This window comes from Cavia porcellus, unplaced genomic scaffold (genome assembly GCF_034190915.1).
Source record: "Cavia porcellus strain 051 isolate PalLab524CR breed Dunkin Hartley unplaced genomic scaffold, mCavPor4.1 scaffold_22, whole genome shotgun sequence".
In the NCBI taxonomy this organism is placed as follows: domain Eukaryota; kingdom Metazoa; phylum Chordata; class Mammalia; order Rodentia; family Caviidae; genus Cavia; species Cavia porcellus.
Window position 1 is genome coordinate 31,426,810 of NW_026947505.1, and position 20,475 is coordinate 31,447,284.

Genomic DNA, 20,475 nt, shown 5'->3' on the forward strand with positions numbered 1-20,475 from the left:
TTTAAAAAAGTTAAATACTGCTTACACTACAGTGGCACAGGGTAAACATTCCTGTTCCAAAGGGGAAAAACAGAGAGTTGGAAAGCAATTGGGCCAAATGAAGACTGAAATCAGGTAGAGCTGAAACTCTTGTGTTTAACATGTAGAACAAACCTAGATGAGATGTAAGCTTTAAATGGCCTGTATGGTTCCAGCACCATAGTGTTGCTGGTGGTTGTAGCCCACATGGCTTCTTTCTTGGGCTGGTCTGCTACTCACCACCTGCAGCTTTGGGGGGCAGATGTTCCATGTCCCTGGCTTCTTCAAGTTTCTGGGGTCTCCACAACATTTTTGGTTTCACACTCACAGCATCATGCATTGTCCTCTTCAAGGCACACTGCCTGGCATCCCAGGGATTTTTTTTCTGAAATCTGGGTGGGAGCTTTCCTGACTCTGCAACTCTTGCATTCTTCTTGGTTGTAAAACCAGCTTCACAGGAATGACTCTAAAATCTGCCATCAGCTTGAGCAGTAGCCAGATGCCACTGAGTTTGGCTGCATCAGCCACTGAGTGCCTGGATGGTGGAACATATTAAACTGAATCTAGGGGACTCAATTCCCTAGGACACCCTGCTCCAACAGATTGTCTTGGGGTTATCTACCCAAAGCATTCTTTGCAATTTTGACTTGGTGAAAGGTGGGGCTTTGTTAGCTCCTCACATGCCCTTGAAGTATTTTTCTTATTGTACTAATCCAAAATATGGGGCTTCTTTTTAATAATAATTATTTTGGCAACCAAGTTCTCTTCTGCTCTATCTTTGCAGGTACTTTCTTCCTGCCAAAACTTAAAACTTTAAATGTGAACTTTTTGTTCCTGAGTTTCAGTAAACACCTGGTTAAAAAACCCAATAGTATCAATGCCACAGCCCAAACATTGGGCCGCCTTGATATTTCCTCCACCAGACTGGTCTGCTACCCCTAAGCTCAGTTTCATGTGAAGTCACAAGACATGAGCAAAATGTAGACAAATTTTCTTCCAGAGAATAACACGCATGGTCTGGATTTCAAGTGCCAATGGAGTCCTTCTTCCCAACTGAAACATCTTCAGCTTATTCTTTACCAGCTTCATTTCTATCAGTCTTCAAGTCTGAACTCCAACTAGAATCTTCCATCAAGCTCAGTTTATAGCAATCTAAGGCTGCTCCTTCAGCCTGTATCCCCAAATCTTTCAAAACTTCTCTTGTGAGCCCGTTCCAAAGGCTTTTGAAATACATAGTTAGGCAACATCACAGCAACAACTCCATTTCTATGGTATCAAAATCTGTCTTAGTCACTTTTCTCACCTTTGGAACATAATACCTAACATCTATAAGGAGGAAGAGTTTGTTTGGCTTACAATTTATAGAGGTTTCAGTCTATAGTCTGATGTCTTCCTGGCAGGATAAATCGCAGATCAATTGCTTTTCATGGTGTGGCTTTGGTAAAGTAGAGAGCATGAAGAGAGGAACTGAAAAAGGGAGATAAACCCTTCCAGGCCTTCACAGGGACCTACCTCTACCAATGAGATTCTGCCTAATGGAAATTCAGCTATACCACCTCTGTAATAGTATTGCCTTTCAAATGCCTCATTTATTAGTACCTGGGACTTTGAGGGGGCATCTAGACATAAACCAGAACTGGCATCAAATAGATACTTCATCTGTAAATACAGAAACTGTGGTGGTGGTCCCCAAGGAGAGCAACAAGATGAAAGGAGCATAAACAGAGACTTGATTTAGTAAAAGTTGTAAGTACATTATTTCTAAAAGAAATTACAGTCATGTTATGGCCTAGTAAAGTCAGAAGATAAGGGAGTCACAGGCTAAGAGGTACAATGAAGGTCATAAATTATAAATATTTTAACCCAATATGCAAATCTTGTAAAGCCAAAACAGGAGAAAATGAGAAGTGTGCCAGTTTCCTTGGTAAATTTCCAATGTCTAATGCCCAAAGAGTATCCTAGTGTATGTTGGGCCCATTTTAACATGTAGCAAGATTTTAAAACCATGAAATCAAACATAGGGGGAGGAGTAGATTGTTCCAAAATCAACTTCCCACTGAAATGCTGCTCAGAAGCAGGGCTATCTATTTTTTTTTCTTGTCTTTATGAGACAAAGTCTTGCTATGCAGTTCAGGCTGGCCTTGAATTCACTTTATAGCCCAGGCTTATCTCGAACTTGCAACAATCCTCTTGCCTCAGCCTCCGGAGGGCTGGGATTACAGGCATATACCACCATACCTGGCTATGAGGGCTACATTTTGAAGGACTATTCAGTATGACTTAGAGGAAATTAACAGGACAAGTAAAATAAATGACAAATACAATATGAAGCAATGAGAACAGACTCTGAGTATGGAGTACACACTGTGCATTTGGGATCTGGCACTGCACATTTCCTTCCTCTTTTTCCAGGGCAGAATCTCTCACGTTTCCTTTTAAAGGAGACAACACAAAAATTTGTGCCTGAAGCATATAGTTCTGAGTTCTCTTGACTATTTTATAAATTATAGCCAGTACTCTTACCTCCTGCACTTTCCCATGTCTATTCCTCCATTCTGTCCCCTATTTAACTCTGGTCTTGTTATAGCATTAATTGTCACCTGTAGATTTCATTGGAAATCACACATATTTATATATGTGCATACATATGGATATGCATATGTGTATATGCCCAAATATGTACATCTAGTATATAGTTTCCACAAATAATTATAAAAACTGTGGTGATCATCAAACATAGAATCAGGAATATAAAATGTTAAATTAGATCTACAATTCTAAATTATATTTATAGGTCATATGATTAGACTTAATTTAAAAACTTCATTTATTGCCTTCAAAGTAGCAACTACTTTGAAGGCAATAAGATTCATTATGATGCCCATTCTGGTTTGACTATTATCTTCTTTTAAAGTCCTGTAATGTTTAGGTTTTATTGGTCTTGTTCTGTATTGTTTTGTTCAACTTTATTATACCTAATGATATAGGCAATTCTTTTTAAGGAAGCAAGAGACATTATGGTAAACATTGTTGATAACCTTGTAGTCTGTTTTTACATCATGTGCTATGTCTATCCTTGGTTTTGACTGATAGCTTGGTTTTGTCATATTTGGTTTTATTCTCTTCCAAAAAAAGTAATAAGAACTATGGGAGTAATAAAACCCAAAATGCATAAATTTTATTGTGAAAAAGAGAGGGGGAAAAAGTGCTCTAAAGGATACAACTGCAAGTGTGTTTAGGTGTGTTAGGATAGATGACCATATTACTGAGTTTTTGTTGGATCATTGAACACAACTGTTTGCAGTCTTACTGTTTGAATGTCTACTTTGTATGCTTTGATCCTGTGACTTTAGCAACTATTTCTAAGATGACAATGTGTAATCTATTAACTGGTGATTTCTTACTTTTTTTTGTAGTTCTGTATTACTTGTACCCTTACACTGTTTTGTTTTGTTTTTTCCTTTTAAATAAAATTTTAAAAAAACTTCATATATGTTTATTTGTGAGTAAATAATATGTATGTAAACACACACATAAAAGTTTTTTTCGGCTACCTTTTTTCTACTAGAAAATAAGCTTATGTTCTTCAAACTGCCATGTTCCTGCAGCTAGACAAGTGCCTGTCATTCTGTAACATTTATTGCATTTATTGCAAATACATAAATAAGACAAGCCTATAAAGAAATCTGAGATTGAAGCAGATATAGTCAAATTGATGACAGCTTAATTTATTACTGGGTTACTGATTAGTGTTTAGAAATGTTTGGATATTGTACTGGCACTAAATAAAGCATTATTTATTCTTTTCCTGTACATTTTTCTTAGCTTTCATGCTGACATCTGATCGTATCAGACCTACCCTTACTTAATGGCAGTTAAGCACTGACATGAATTCTTTAGTGAAAGTATCCTCAACCTCTTGGCCACAGACTAACTACTGTGGCCCATTAGGAACCAGGCTGCCCAGCAAGAGGTGAGTGGTGGGCAGGCAAGCAAGCAAAGTTCCATCTGTATTTCCAGATGCGCTCCATCACTGATGTTACCACCCGAGTGCCACCTCCTGTCAGATCAGCGGTGTCATTGGATTCTCATAGGAGTGTGAACTCTAGGGTAAATTGTGCATGTGAGGAGTTTAGGTTGCTTGATCCTTTTGAAAATCTAATATCAGATGACCTGAGGCAGAGCTGAGGCAGTGTTGCTTGCACTGTGGAATAGCTGCAGGTACAGACTAACATGAGCTGAAAGGTTTGACTGCACAGAGACCATAATAAATCAATTGCTTAAAAACTTATATCAAAATCCCATCAGGGAGAGGCAATGACAGTCTGTATTTGGTGGAAGACATTACAGTGGTAAATGCATTGATGTACGTTGAGTCAACACTCACTTTAGTCTGTGCGTGGTCTGCTCATTATTTTATTTACCATCTTCAGCTGCACCTCTTTCCTGCACTGTGCCCTTGTCTCAGTTTTGGTAAGCTCACAGGGTTACCCTATCAAAAATGAGTGAAACCCAAACAAACATCACTGGAGAATTTCTTTTAAAAAAGGAAATAATTCAGTGATGAGAAAACAGAAGACTGTAAGAGTGCTAATGACAACAATAATAAAAAAATGCTGCATTTAAAAGAAAATACCAAGAGTTACTTCAATTACAGGTTCATTGCAACAAGTGACTCCATTCTCCTAGTCTTCTTTATATAATCAGCAATCCAATGAAGTCATGAAACCTTCAAGACTGTTTTGTCACAAGGCAACTAAGGACCTTGCATTACAAGACAAGCCTATGGAGTTTTTCAAAAAGGAAAAAACAAGTGAATCCAAAGAACAGAAGCAATTATGAAGGCCTCCACTTTATCAACTATATCTGCACTGACAGCATCGTTCTTAGTGGCTAACCACATTCATAATCTTACTAGTGGTGAAGAGTAGATTCTGCCTGCTGCAAAGCACATTTGTCATGAACTTTTAGGAAAGTTCAAAAGGTGCTACATGTTCCTCTTCAGCTAACCCATAAGTAGATGAATTGATGAAATTGCAGAGGATATTAAGACACACTTGTTAAAAAGGGTTAAGGAGTCACCATGCTATGCAATCCAGGTTGATAAATCTACTAATGTTGACAAGTGGACAAAGTTTGTCTCTGTGAGTTATATTTTTGGGGGAATGTACATAAGGATATGTTATGTGCATTTCTGTTGTCAATGCTACAGCTGCAGAGCCGTTCAAGTCTTTAAATAGTTGCATATCAGGACAGCAGAACTGGTCATTTTGTGTCTGTACATGCATTGATGAAGTGGCTTCCATGATTGAACAGCTTTTTGATTTCATTACTCAGATCAAAAAGGTTACTTCTGAATGTGAGTCTACATAATGTGTCATCCATCCAGAAATGTTGGCTGGCCAAAAACTGCCACCTGAATTTAAGAATGTTTTGCAGAATGTGGTTATCAACCACGTTAGAGTATGCACATTTTACTTAGGTCTTTTTGCCCAGCTCTTCGAGGAGATGGACTAGAACACCCACCTGTTCTATTATACACAGAAGTGAAGTGGCTTTGTAAAGCAGATCATTGGCTACTTTTTGAGCTACAATAGCTGCTCTAGATTTTTCTTTTAGAAGAATAGTTACCATCAGTAGCACATTTCAGTGATACATCACTGGTCACAAAATTTGCTTATTTGTGTTACATAGTGAACCTGCTCAGTGAATTCAGTCTGATAAGTCAGGGTAGAAGATGACTTTGTTCAATTCAGTAGGTAATATGGATGCATTCAAAGCCAAGTTGGAATTATGGTGGTGATGAGTGAACACTGAGATTTTTGGTGTGTTTCAGTTATTAGCAGAGATTCTGAAAGAGTCTGAACTAGGATCTTTCTTTCACCTATCTGGTGCATAATCACCTATTTTAGCTTTCAAGAGTTCAAGCATTATTTTCCAACCACAGAATTGGGACAAAATGGTCCTATGACCCATTAGCAAGTAAACTGGTTGAATAGCCTTTATCCCTGCTAGAAAAGGATCGGCTTCTTGAAACTGAAAATGATGGTGACCTTAAAAATATGTTTGAGAAAACTTTAATACATTCCAGAGTAAAGTCAATGTAGAATATCCTGGGATTGCCACAAAAGCATTTAAAAGCTGGCTTCCATTTCCAACATTTTCTTTTGCTACAGTGACAGCAAACAAAACAAGATTACCGAGTATACTGGACATAATCAACACACTTTCAGTGTTCCTGCCTCCCATCATTCCAGTGGAACTACCTACTGCAGGAAAACAAATACAGAGATCGTACTTATTCTTCATTACGGTCAGTTGTATAATTGTGCTTTATAGATTACAGTGCATTAGTAATAGAAATATAATGTACAATAAACATAAATGCACTTGAATCATTCTAAAATCATCCTCCCCCAACTCTCAGATTTATAGGAAAATGGTCTTCCATAAAACCAGTCCCTGGTACCAAAAAGATTGGGGACTGCAGATCACATGCTACATGGCACGGGGGCAACATAGTTCAACTAGATCACTGCAAACAGTTTTTCTCAATTTGCTACCTCTCTGTCTTTCTGCTATAGAGATTATAAAAGTTCAGTTCTATTTACCAACTTTTGTGGCAGCTAGGTGATGCAGTTTTGGTCAGTAAAACCTAAATATATTTGTGCCTTTCTGTCTCCCTCATTTCATGTGGTGGAGAAAGGTTTGCAGGGCATTCTGGTAGGACCTTTTCATCTCATAGGAGGGATAGGTATAAGAAGACAGTTTACTTGTCCTGACCCTTTTCCAGTCTTACCCCTTTGAATGTAGCGACCATGATATCTAGCTCTGCAATGGCCATCTTCCAATCGGAAGACAAGATTGAGGATACAAGTCAGCTGCTAAAAGTGAAAAAATAAAGGAGAGTGAAAGCCCAAGTTGTCCGTGCTCACATTGAGCAGCTGAGCTGATCTACCATAGCTTAACCTATCATAACTCTTGTTATGGACTCTTGTTGTGGAAGGAAAAAAACTCATATTGATTTATGCCACCATCAATTTGATTTTCTGTAAATTGTGCTGAAATTTTTTCTTTCTTTTTTCTCATCTAATGTCAGACTACCCTAAATAAGTTCTCTTTCAGAGAGTTGGAATGTATGCCATAATGCAGAAGAGAATTTTGGGGGGAAAGGAGGAAATGAGAAAAGAAACCACCAACATATGCACAGAATATATAAGATTAGAACAGTAAGCAAAAAAGTCCCTGTCGAGGAGAGAACAAGAGCAAGAACATATTGAGGTCTTTTGGCTGCGGTAACAGCCAGGCCCTGGTGGAGTGCTGTGTGCCCTAAGCTGCCCTCCCTGGGCATTTGCTCCTTGGAGTTTTTCCTCTGCTGACTGTGCTACACAACTTCACAAAGTTCCTTGTCACTAAAGGCAATCAGAGAGTGTCTATTTCTTGCACCTAAAAGAGCCCAATACATACAGTCTCTAGACTTGGATGGTCACTCTCAAAACATGCTACCATGTTTGAGAAAATATTTCTCAACATCACACTGGACTAATAAAGCTATTTGCTAAAAGGAACTAAGCAACCTAAAGAAGCATGCTCTGTGTGCTCGGTGCCTATCATTTCCTCTTTCAGTGTCTCTTCCTTGTCACGGGAAAGGGAACTCATCATTCTAGTGCCCTGTGCCTGCTTACTGCTTGGAGACACCCAAGGCCCTTCTACGCTGAGAATTGTCTTGATTCACAGTCCTAGAACTGTCCTGATTCACATGGCTTCCTAGAACTGTCCTGATTCACATGGCTTCCTAGAACTGTCCTTATTTACATGGTTTCCTAGAACTGTTCTGATTCACATAGCTTTGGTTTAATGCCTCTCTCCATTCTGATCTCTTATCACCATTTAGGTAAAGTGATTCTACATTATGTAGGCAGATGCGCGGTTAGATGGTTCTTGGTAATGATAGTTAAACAAATTAACTTACTGAGATCAGTATTTGATAACCATTTTGGGCTGAGCACTCCAAATATATATGTTTTGCGATTATATCAGTTTTGAACTAGCAAAAACAATTAGCAAACAGTGTCAACTAATAAATAATAACTAACTAGTGAAACAATGAATTTCCAGTAGTGTCTCTGGAGGGCTTGACAGGAAGTAGAGAATAAAATAGTCTTCTGTGGACAAAGGGGTCTTTTGGGTACCTTTTAAATATTATTTGTTTATAGTAAATAATTATGCCTGCTCTCTTTTGTCACAATTTTTATCCAGAGGCCATGCACGGGGCATCCTACACGTGCTGGTGTTGTCTATAGGCAAGGACACCCCCAAAATGAATCTATGCACTTGTATCTGACAAAGAAGATAGATTTATGTACATACTCAAAGAGAAAATGTGTGGGTGCTAGAAGGGGTGAGTGTATTGTGATCTGGGGTTGGGACTATTTATATGGTCTTGGTGTTATGTGGTAGCCTCAAGACAGATGGTCTAGGAGGCTAGTTCTTTGAGCCATATATCATTTACATAGTGTTTGTGAAGTGACCCAGAGGTTAGACCAAAACCTGAGCTGATTGACAGTTTGTGCATGTGGAGATGGAGAGATGCATTCAGGTGATAGCGCTGTTTCTGAGAGTGAAAATCTTTAGAATTTATAGGTGTGTATTATCAGAAGTAAACCACAAGCCTGCTTTATGGATTGACTGTATCTTGAAGACTTTTAGGAGTTAGGAGCATGGAAAGGAAACAAGAACAAAAACAACTGGCCTAGGTGTGAAGAGGGCTTTGTACACTTGGGTAACTTTGATTACGTCTGGAAGCTGTTGTTTTTCTCAAAGTTACAATTTTAAAACTGCAATTTCCCCTTCCTTTTACTTGTCTTTATTTCTTCTATCCTACCTCAATACTTCTCCTGTTTCTTTTCTTCATCAAACTTGCCACAAAAATTCACAAGTTTCTATTTCTTTATTTTCCTGTAAAGGCTCCCATGTCATTTAAAAGTTATGGTAAATAAATTTGTATGCTATTATCTTATTGATCTGTCTTTTTGTAGGTTTCTCAAGCAGGAACCTGAAGATAGGTGACAAATTTTTGTAGGAGGTGAGAAATTTGTAATCACTACTTTGATCACAGGAGTGTATGTATGCATGCTAACACCTAGACGTTTCAAAGAGAATTAAAATGCACTTAGTTTGTGTGAACAAAGAATTTGTAATCTGAATTTTTGGGCTAGAAGTGAAAAGAAAATGAAAATCTCTTACTACTCCAAATTATGTTAAGAACAATTTTATCTCCATATGGGAACTTATCATCTGGAAATACGTGTTAACTTTGTCACAGAAGTAGTTGTAGGTTAGGAGTGAGACAGACAAGGTCTTTTTTTTTTTTTAAAGATAATTGTGACAAATGCTTAGTCTTTGACCTGTGACAAATGCTTTACCTTTTACCTGTTATGTTGAAGTAAACATAAGCTGTGTCATTATCTGCTAGATTCCTCGCTCCTGCTTTCCCAGGTATTTGAAAGAGCTTGCTCAAAGTGGGTAGGGTAGATGGAGAGAGAGGAATCTATAAGCTACAAAGTGCCTTGCAGCTTTTTTACCTTGCAGTAGGAGTGTGTAGCAGGTCTGATACAGTAGAAAAATATCATTCTACTTATTCAAGGGTGGGAAGTGGTTAAGAAATTCTTTGTAATGACCTTGAACTTAATCTTAAAATCAGTTTGTACTCTTACTTTGGTCTCCTAGCAACCACCAAATAGTGCTAGAGAAAAATGTTCAGCTATTTGTATTTCCTATAGAGTAGTAATCAATGACTACAGTTTTGAAAAGAGGGCTCATTTCTCTGAGTGAAAAATCACCATCTGTTCATGACTTGCTTGTTTTGTCTTTCATGGTTCCTGTACTTGCCTATCCCATGACTCTTGTGTCTCCACAACCTTCCTTAGTTATTCATTTCAGGTTTAAATATGCCAACAGTCTGGTACAAGGCTATAAAAAATATAGTTTTAAACTTATTAAAAATCAAGACATGATAATCTGGGTGTGCTAGTACATGCTTATAGCTCCAGCTACTCAGAAGGCTGAAGCAGGAAGATTGTTAGAGCTCAGGAGTTATAGACCAAACTGGGCAACAGAGAAAGGCTGCGTGTCACAAATGAACAAGCAACCCCAGAGAGAGAGATAGAGAGACAGAGAGACAGAGAGAGACAGAGAGAGACAGAGAGAGACAGAGAGACAGAGAGACAGAGACAGAGACAGAGACAGAGACAGATTGACAGAGAGAGAGAGAGAGAGAGAGAGAGAGAGAGAGAGAGAGAGAGAAGAGAAATGAAACCAGTACTTCTTTTAGGCCAAGAGAGAGAGGAAGGAATAATTTAACTGGGGCTTAGCTGAGGACATAAGCATTTAAAAAAAAAAAAAACTACAGCAAAAGAAGAGTAATACTTAGGGTATAAACACGGTAAAGATGTTGAGGTCATGGGAGTAAAATTTTCAGTGTGTCATTAGCAGAGGTCAAGGAAAAGGATGTCCTTTCCTGATGGCATGCATATCTAGTCTCTTTGCTAGAGGAATCCAGTGAGAGTGAGGAGACCAGACAGCCTGGGTTCAATTCCATCCTCCTCATTTAATATCTTTGTAGCCTTGGACATTATTATACCTCTGCGTGAGTCATGCTTCTCACCTGTAAAAGGAATCACAGTTGTACTCACCTTATTTGAGTAGGTACAGGAATTTGGTGAGTGTGTGTAGGAGTTGTGTAGGCGCTGGGGAGATAGTGCTGGGTAAATCATAGGTAGCGTTATCTTTCACAGCATCATTTCATCATCTTTCTTCCTTGTTCTCCTGTTCTCAGTCCACACCTACTCTATTTTGGCATGCTTGACTTTAACTTTGGTTATTTCATGAAGTTGAATGTGAGACTCTGATTTGTGGTTTTCAGCAAAAGCACTTGCTAGAATTCCTTACAGTGCAAAGAATACATATACTTGATGATGGTCATGGACTACTGGGGCTTCTTAATTCTGATGAAATAGTCAGGAGCTCTAACTAGGTTCTGAGCTGTTTCTCCTGATTAAAATGGGGCTGGGTGCCTCTTGAAATGACCTTTATCCTTGCCTGCCCTTGGGACTCTGGAACATAAAACTTTTTATGACTTTTAGTAGAGAGGAGCAGTTGGCCTGTGAGAGAGACACTGTGAAAAAGACTGTTGGGATGATTCATACTGGGCAGAAAGGCTGGACTGTCACAGAGGGCAAATAGATGATTATAGTAAAATATGAAGCTGAGTTCAACTTTCTGTTGATCACCTTTATCTCCATCCCGATAAGTCTGTGCACTTAAGTAACAGCTGTAAATAGCATGTTTCATTCAGAGCCTACCAACCTCCTTTTAATACATCTTGCTGGCTCCTTAGGTTTAATGGTTCCTTGGGTTTTGCTTGCTTAGTGTAGAATTAAAATGAACAATTACTGCATTTCCCAGGCTCCCTAGGGTACTGGCAAGTGTCTAGGTTTTTCAAAATACATATGTGGAAGTCTTTAGTTGGAAAGGAGCTGTCTTTAGGCTTCTATTTTGTTGGGGGCCAAGATTGCCAAATTGGTATCGCATTCTTCCTTCTCCACATGGGACACTTTCCCCCTTTCTCCTAGGGAGGCATACTGGCTCCTATAAGTGAATAATTTACAAACAGAAAAATGAGCTAAGACTAATTGTGGCTACTCCTGAGGCAGAGGCAGTGGTATCACAAATTTGATAAATAACAGTTAACAGAGTATGCTGGATCCTTAACTGGAAAAATAAACATGTAAAGGGGTGCAGCTGAGGAGAAACGAACTACAAATATGGACTTCAAGGCAGGTAAGAAAATTTTCAGAAGTTAGAAAAACAATGTTCCATCAAGCAGCATCTCTAGTTCAGGACCCATCAGGCATCCTCGTAGGTAAATAACAGCATCTTGGCAGGAATCCAAAGGGGTGAACAGAAGTGCTGCTCCTTTGTTTGATATGGTTGTTCAGGAAGTCAGATGCTATTTTCCAGTCATCAGAGAGAGATAACACAGGATTTCAGATACGCTATCAGGTGGCAGATGTGTTGGGCAATGCTGCAATTTTGTTGAAAAACAAGAAGGAAAATGAGCTACAAAAATTATTTTAAGGACTAGGCACATTCATCATGAATAACTGTTGAAAGACAGGGGCTGGGTCAACATAGTAGTGCTAGAGGAAGGCAAAGGAAAGGGCCTCATGTCTGTACCCAGCAGTGGCAACAGGCCTCCAAGACCTTAGATGAGACCATGTCCTGCCATCTGGAGTAAGGAGCAAGGGACACTGGCTCACAGAAATACACATTCTGAGAGTGGGGTTAGTTTTAGGCCTGGTTTACACAACTCTAGTTTTCTATGCACGTCCCGGTCTGCTCCTTCCTCTTCTTGAGGCTGACTTCCCTCATGGTCACAAGGTGTGTTGCAGAAGCACCAGAGCCATGAGACTCCCCCTTCCCACTTAGTTGGAAAGAGAGAGAATATTTCCCTCAAATTTAAGCAGATTGCCTCCAACTAGTTTCTGTAGACAGAGGATAAGGGGAAGAAACAGCTCAGGTCTGAATGACCATCATGATCCCACTTAGTGTGAAGGTGGACTTTAGTTTGGCCAAACTTGCTGAGGGCTGTGTTGTGGGAGGGATATAGTCAGAGCCAACAAAAGTGTTCAGAGCAGGTCCTCAGACTCTGAGAGTTGGTCATGTTTCAGAAAAACCAGTGTCAAGCCAGATGGAAGATTCTTTGCACCCAGGAATGAAGAAGGCAACTTTATTGTTCTTAACACCAGTGGGCTGAGGGAGAGTTAACAGTGTTCAGATCACCAGCATGGAGCCAGCTTTCCGTTCAGTTTAAATACAGTTTGAAAGCAGGAGTACAAGGCAGATGGCAGGCTATTACATGATTGGTTACATGAATTGAATTAAGTCACATATTATCAGGAAAGTTGACTCTTGGGGAAGAGGGGCGTGGGTTTGAACAGAGCAAACAAAGCCAAAAGTATCCTTGATTGGGTTACTTCCACCCAACCAAAATCCATAAAGCAAGTTGGAAACAATATATTCTTTTAACTAAGGGAAACATAAGCTGAGAATAGTCAAATTGATCCAATGCCTTATCAGAATAAAAGCAGCTGGACCCAGTCAGTCAAGGCTGACTAAATTTAGCAGGGTTCTCACATGACAGACAAAAGGAGCATAGGCAGAGTCTATATTTGATTTTTAACTTACTATGTCATGTCTATATTTTGCTGTTTTATGACTGCACCATTACTATTTGCATAATTGTCCTCACATATATAATTGTGCCCTTTGGTCAGACATAGCTAGCAGCATATCCACAAGTTACAAGCTAATCTTGGAATATATCAAACATGATTGGACCAAGTAAGATTCTCCAGAGAAACAAAACAGAACTAATAAATAGGATTAATAAATATTCTCCTTTATATTCTCTCTCTCTCTCTCTCTCTGGAACTGCCACACATAATTGTGGTGACTCCAAAGCCTGTGGGGTAGACCAGCAGGCCCAAGCACATGTATGTGCTGCAACTCAAGTCTAAAGCTCCAGGGACAGCCACAGCTGGAGCTGCAGTTCATGTTTGAAGGCTGCCTGCTGGCAGAATTCCTCCTGCTGAATTTACCCACTATAGTTTCCAGGGCCTTATCTCTAAGTGAACTGAGGGGCTGACCCAGTGCCAAGTTTCCAGAAGGAGGCTTGGTAGCTCAAGAGACTGTCGGACTATCTAGCCGCAGAGTTGAACTTGTCCCAGGAGCCTTTGGAAGTAAAATATCCTGAAAAAGTCAAATTCTTAGACTACTTTAGGAGGGAGAAAACCAGTGTGCAGTATCATCTTCATGTATATACTAAGCATGGTGCCTTAGGAAGAGTGAACATCTGGGACTTAAGAGGAGATGAATTATTGAAAAAGTTTAGGAAGGGAGGTGACGTGCAGCCTGGTCCTGCCTTGAAGGACAGCAACATAATGTCATGTGGGGTGAGCAAGATGACCAAGTGTCCATCCTGAAGCCGTTGCTGGCTGTGCTGAACCTCCCAGAAACAGATATGTTTGTCTCCTATCATTGCCTTAAAATGATTTGTTGCCTAGTAGTTTTATTACAAAATGGTTATTGTAATGATGATTATATTAAATGTGTGACTTTCATATTTATTTCAAGAAAAGGAAATGAAATTATAGAGATTTTAATCTTTTTTTTTTTTTTTTATCGGTACCGGGGATCAAACTCACGACTGCCTGCTTGCAAGGCAGGAGCTTATGCCGCTGAACTAAATCCCCAGCCCCGAGATTTTAATCTTTGGACAGCAGAAACTGCTCATATTTTCTCTGTCAAAAAAAAAAAATCAAACAATTAGAGAGGTTTTGAATTACAGCCTAGAAGTTTAAAGAACCATAGCAGTGAGTTTCCTTTCTAGAAAGTGTTGAACTCTAATCATTACTTTATTATCACTTCAAAAGGTTTGGTTTTTCAATACTGTGGTTTGAGATGTGTGTGTTAATTAGTCAGCACTGAGGAGGAGCTGGAGGAGCTGGTGAGCTATACCTGTGGTTTCCAGTCAGAATACACCTTGTAAACATCGATATGGATCAAATTTACAAGAATAGGCTTTTTTTTTTTCCAAGAGAAAAACTTTGGAACAAAAAGTGAGTTGGACATTCAACCCATTTTTAAAAGGCAAATATTTGGGTTTAAAAAACTTTAAATCCTGTTCAGTCTGCAGGTGAGGAAATAAGAAAAAGTAAAACACCTGAATATGTTTTGATAGCCTAAACTTGGCACTGGGCATCTGTGACCAATAAGCACTTGTAATGTGTTCTCCAGTAGGGAGGGCTGGGGTGCAGCCCGGTGGCAGGACACTTGCGAGGCTCTGAGTTCAATCTCCAGTACTGCAAAAGAAAGCAAAATGGGAAGATGCTGTTAATGCGATACATGTAAACGGTTTGTGGACTATTTAGTATAAAAGAAAAATAGTCGAGTATTTTCTTAATATTTTATTTTACTTTATTTTATTTTACATGTTAAATGACCAGTTTTTCATACATTGAAATAAAATATATTACCCAGATTAATCTCACCTTTTTTGTATACCTTTTTTCAATACTGGGAATTGAAGCGAGAGTCTTCACACTGGACTATATATTCTCCAGACTATTAACCATTTTTTATTCTGAGACAAAGTCTTGTTAAGTCATTCAGTTGCCCAGAACGGGGTCAAACTTGTGATCTTCCTGCCTCAGCCTCCCGGAGTGCTGAGATTACAAGTGTACACCACGAGGCCCAGGTACTTTAAGCCTTTTTACTTTTTTTTTTTTTTTTTTTTGTCTTTTTCCTTTTTATCGGTACCGGGGATCGAACTCACGACTGCCTGCTTGCAAGGCAGGCGCTTATGCCGCTGAGCTAAATCCCCAGCCCCACTTTAATCCTTTTTAATACTTAATGTGATTGTAGAACATCTTAAATTACACACATGCCTTGTATTAAAATCTGCTGACCTGGAAAATGATGCCATTTATTTCCTCCCTTTTCTCTTCGTGTCTGTGGTTACCTTCTTGGAACCTTCTGTGCGGTCCGTGCAGCAGCCTTCCTGGCATCTGATCCTACTTTCATTTCTACCTCAACTCCCTCACATCTCCCTCAACCAATATGTCATCACTTTTGAAGGGATTAAAATATCCTATTCTAGCATCTTAACTGTTCAGGTTAAAGATACTTGAAAAATAGCAAGCCCAAAAAGATCACTTTGCCCTGCATGCTATTTCTTAAAAGCAGAAGATAAAATTCCCATTGAAAGATCCCTTCCTATGCTAGAAAGATTGGACATCCTGATTCTCAAAGACAAGAGATCAGAATTTAGAGAAATCCGTGGTGATCTTGTTAAAAGAACTTACCTTTCAAGGCTCCTCACGTGATTTGTTGCTTCTTCACAATGAGCTTTTGTTCTGTACTTTAGTACATAAGTAGCTGACTATACCTACTTCTTCTGGTCTTCATTTCCTTTGACAGTTTCTGGGCTTTGTAAAGCTTGCAAATAAATGTGTAGGCTTCTCTTTTGTTAATCAGTTTAGTCATTCTCCTGTTACTCCATCTCCTAAGATGTCAATTATCTGGCCATTGGTGACCATCAAGGAATGGATAGTTTATCTGTTTCTTCACTGTGCTTAACATTTATAATGACTTTTCCCTGCTAAACCGTAGGTGCCACCTCCTCTGCCTGGCTTTCCTTTGTATCACTCTTAAGCTCTGAAATTATATATGCAAAGTGCTCAGAATAGTTTATTCATTTTTTTGAGATAGGGAAGGTCTTGCGATGTAGTTCAGGCTGGACTTGAACTCACTGTGTAGCCCTGACTGACCTTGAACTCACAGTGGACTTCGTGCATCAGATTCCTGACTGGTGGGATTACAGGAACGCACTACCATGACTGACTTGATCAAAATGTTTAAATGAAAAAATTTATTACAGTAAAAGACATACTGCCATTCTCCCTCCAAATACTCAATTGTATTTTGAACATGCTTATCACTTTTAGCAATGTATCTTTTACTGTAATGTTTACATTTTTAAAAATATTCACTGTATTTTTTTGATCTCTGGGTATATTGGTCTATATCAAAATAGGAAATTTTCTGGGAGCGTTTGAGAGCATCTTGGAACTATAAAAACAAATCTTGATAAAGGAGGAGAGATAAGTACCATGAGCTATGGGAAAAAGAGGTACTTTGTTATTTTCTGTTTTCTGCACATAAAGAGTCACTGCATGGCTTTCACTTCTGCTCTTGAGTCAGATGCAGTTACATGAAGGGACTGACATCTGTCACAGCCTGATTCATAATTGGAAGCTTGGGACTCTGGTCCAGGAACTCTCCTTAATATTTCTTTCCAGCCCTTTACATTGAGCTGGCTTGACCCTATGGACAATTTCTCAATACTTAATTCTAATAGTCCTAGGAAGCCCTTGAAATATTGTTTGATTCTTAGCACAAATGTTGATTACTATTCTGTAAGTATCATTTTGGTTATAGAGAGGCTGGTCCCAAAGCCAGAGTCAGGTTATATGGCCAGCATCTCCTACAGTCTGAACCTTTGACCTGACGTATCCAGGACTTTTTCTGTTCTCATTCGTTTCCTGCCAAATTTCCTCAGGAAAATCCCCTTCACTATGACTTCTCAAAGAAAGTTTGTTTCTTCAAGTTTCAGTCACTTCTCAGCTTTGTAGCCAAGATTGAGTGTAGTTTTCAATTGGCTTTCTGTCAAAGGCAGGAAAAAGGTATTTTTCTCAACTTGGGGACAGAAGAATGGCCAGCTGGATTAAGTAGATGAGTCACTATTTCAAGACTGAAGAAGTAAAAATTTACATCTTGAGGACTATTCAGGAAGAGGGTGTGTGTTTCTTGATGGTAAAAACAGGTAAATAGGAAAAAACAAGGTTTTGTTTTCCCTTCTCCGTTTTGGTGGATATTTTCCTATTACATGTTTCATTTATTACATTTCCTACTAATTTTAACAACTTTTTCTTAAAAATGGATATGCTAATTACTGAGTTGATCACCACTCAATATATACATGAATCAAACATGTTGTATCTCATATGTGTAATTACATATTTTTTAAAAATTAAAAAAGATACCCATTGTTAAACATATTTTTATTTCTCAGCTTTGCAGTTTGCTTTTTCTGCCAGGGTTTTCACTGCCTGCCTCTAGCTGGGTAGCTGTTCTACTTCAGAACGTCCTTTGCCACCGACATTCACAAGAGACCCCTTTAATTGGACATAGTTCAGCAGGGACTGACATACTTCTTTTTCTGCTGACAGTTATTATTCTCTAGCTCCACCCAGCTGCAAGAAAGCCTTATGCAAGGGGACCTTACCTCAGCAGGAGGAGGTGGCATTGTATTTCCCACTCATGGAAACACCTAGGTGAGTCATGTTTATACCTTGATCATTGTATGGTGAGGTTAAATTCCCTGAACATTTCATTACCAACCTGACAATTCTTTGATGGGTATTCAGGATTATTTTGAGATTGTGGAAGATTAGTTAGTGTTAAGTCCTGAGCTTTTTATTTTTTAAATAGTAGCTTGCTATGGTGGGGTGAATTAAGTTCTCTGCCAAGAAAATAGATTGACTGGGAGGTGTTATGTTTGGGTATAGTTTCATGAAGACTTCTAGCACCTTTAAAATGTCTAGTTTTCGCTCTTCCTGGGAAGAGCAATGTAATGCTTTCTCTTATAATAACTTGTAGCCAATTATAAAATATATAGAAGTACACATTTTGTAAGTGAAAAAAAGTTATGAAGGATCCTTTAGAAAGACCTTCATACCGGACAATGGAAGGGATCCAGCTCACTACTCACTTAGGGTGGAGGGTATGCTTGTATTTTTCCAGTGAATGCTGGAATGGCCTATCTTGGTGCCAGAACACGCTGTCCAGTTGTATCATGGGCCCGGACTCAGAGAAGGAGTGATTCCACCTTTCAAGAAACGAATACTCAGTCTTACGACAGTGATGCCTCAGAGACCACACAATAACATAAACAAAAATGGGGCTAGATCCAACCTACAGCCACTTAAAGGAATTGACCCAGGACACCCAGGAGATGGTAACCAAAAATAGAAATCAAAGTCTGAGTAGGTGGCAGAATGTATAGAGATAACTGAGCTGAAAGCTATGTGAAAGAAAGGGACACAAACGTTATTAGTGTCCTTAAGACAAAATAAAATACAAAAACATATATTAATTAAAGATAAAAAAATTTGTCCCTTTCAAATTCTTCTTGTAAATGATCTCTGATAATTTACCTAAAAAAAAATCTGACTAGTCTATTGTCTTAGTTACTTTTCTCTCCTTTCTGAGACAAAGTACTTGACATTCAAAATTTTAAAAGAAAAAGTTTATTTAGCTCACAGTTTGTGAAGGTTTTAGTTCATAATCAACTGGCTCCAAACCAGTGAGGCATGGCACAGAGGCAACAGTTCATAGTGGCAGAAGAAAGGAGAAGCAAAAAGAGCAAAAGTGGGAAGCAAGTGTCTTTTCCTTCTTTATATTGTTAGCAGGTATATCCACCCACCCATCTCTGCGCCCTCCTCTTGCATAAGTTCAGCATGTTTACGAAGTAAGGACTCTCTAGCCCTCTGCTGAGCACTTAGTTAAGCTACTAAACTTCTCAAATTGACATAATGTATCAAGCAGTACAGTTCACTCCTTGTCAACTTGGGGACCAGACACATTTCTTTGTTTCTGAAAAGCCATTTCTAGATACAAAGGCATGCTTATTCTTATCATTTTACAACTTAAATATTATAACACAGGTTTAACCACTCTTAAAAACCAATATTAAGTCTATCAACATTAGCTTACATTAGAACCATACTATTTCACCCTTGAACCCCCCAAAGATTCATACACATCTGGCATTTAGTCTATTTGCAAGAGTTGCCAAAGTCCTAACAGTTTCAACATTGCTGAAAAGTCCAAGTCCCAAGTCTCCTCCAAGATATAAGGCAAACTCTTAGCTGCAAGCCCCTGTACAAATGAAAAGTAAATACTCCCAACATTCAGTGGCACAAAATAAATATTTTCATATCAAAAGTAAACAGGGGGAAGTAAAGGAAGGGGACGAAAGCCAGTCCAAAATCTAGCAGACTAAGCATTAAATTCTATAGTTCCATGTTCAGCATGTGTAGCAATCTGTGGCAAATTGTAAGCTCCAAAAGCCTGGAGTGGCCTCCTCCCTTTAGCTCTTCTGGTGATTGATTGTAGCTCCCACAGCTTCTCTCATAGGTTGCTCCACTCCCTCCTTGCAGGCTTCCTCAGATGATTCAGTTCCTCACTTTTCCAAACTTCTGGGTTCTGCAGTTCATCTTTGGCTTCCCCCTCACAACTTCACACACTGTCCTCTCAAGGACACACTGCCTAGCCTTCCAGGCCTTCTGAAAGGGGTAGAAACCTTCTTAACCTCGTAAGTCTTTCATTCTGCATGTACCGAAAACCATCACCACTTGGATGATGCCAAGGTCTGCTGGCAGGTGGAACAATAACCAGGTTTTCCTTTCTCTTGGCTGTAAGAGTTGAGTGCTGGCATCACCTGGCACTCTGAATCCAATTCTGAGGAACAAATTTTCTATGCTGCCAGCATTCTAGAACATGGTGTGGCTGCTGCCATTCTGGAACATGATACTCTGTGGCTTCTTCCTCAAAGCAAAGACTTTCCCTTTTGCACTTTTGAGGCTATAAAGGGGAGACTTGCTGCTCCTCAGGCTGTCTTTTAAGTTTTTCTGTTCCATCTCAGCAATCAAGATCTCAGCTCTGTGATTGCTGTCCACAGCTTTACTGGGGCATCTTTTCTAGCCAAACTCACAACATTTTAAATCATCCTGCTGGGCTCTTTGCTCTTGATGCTCAGTATAGATCTGGTTA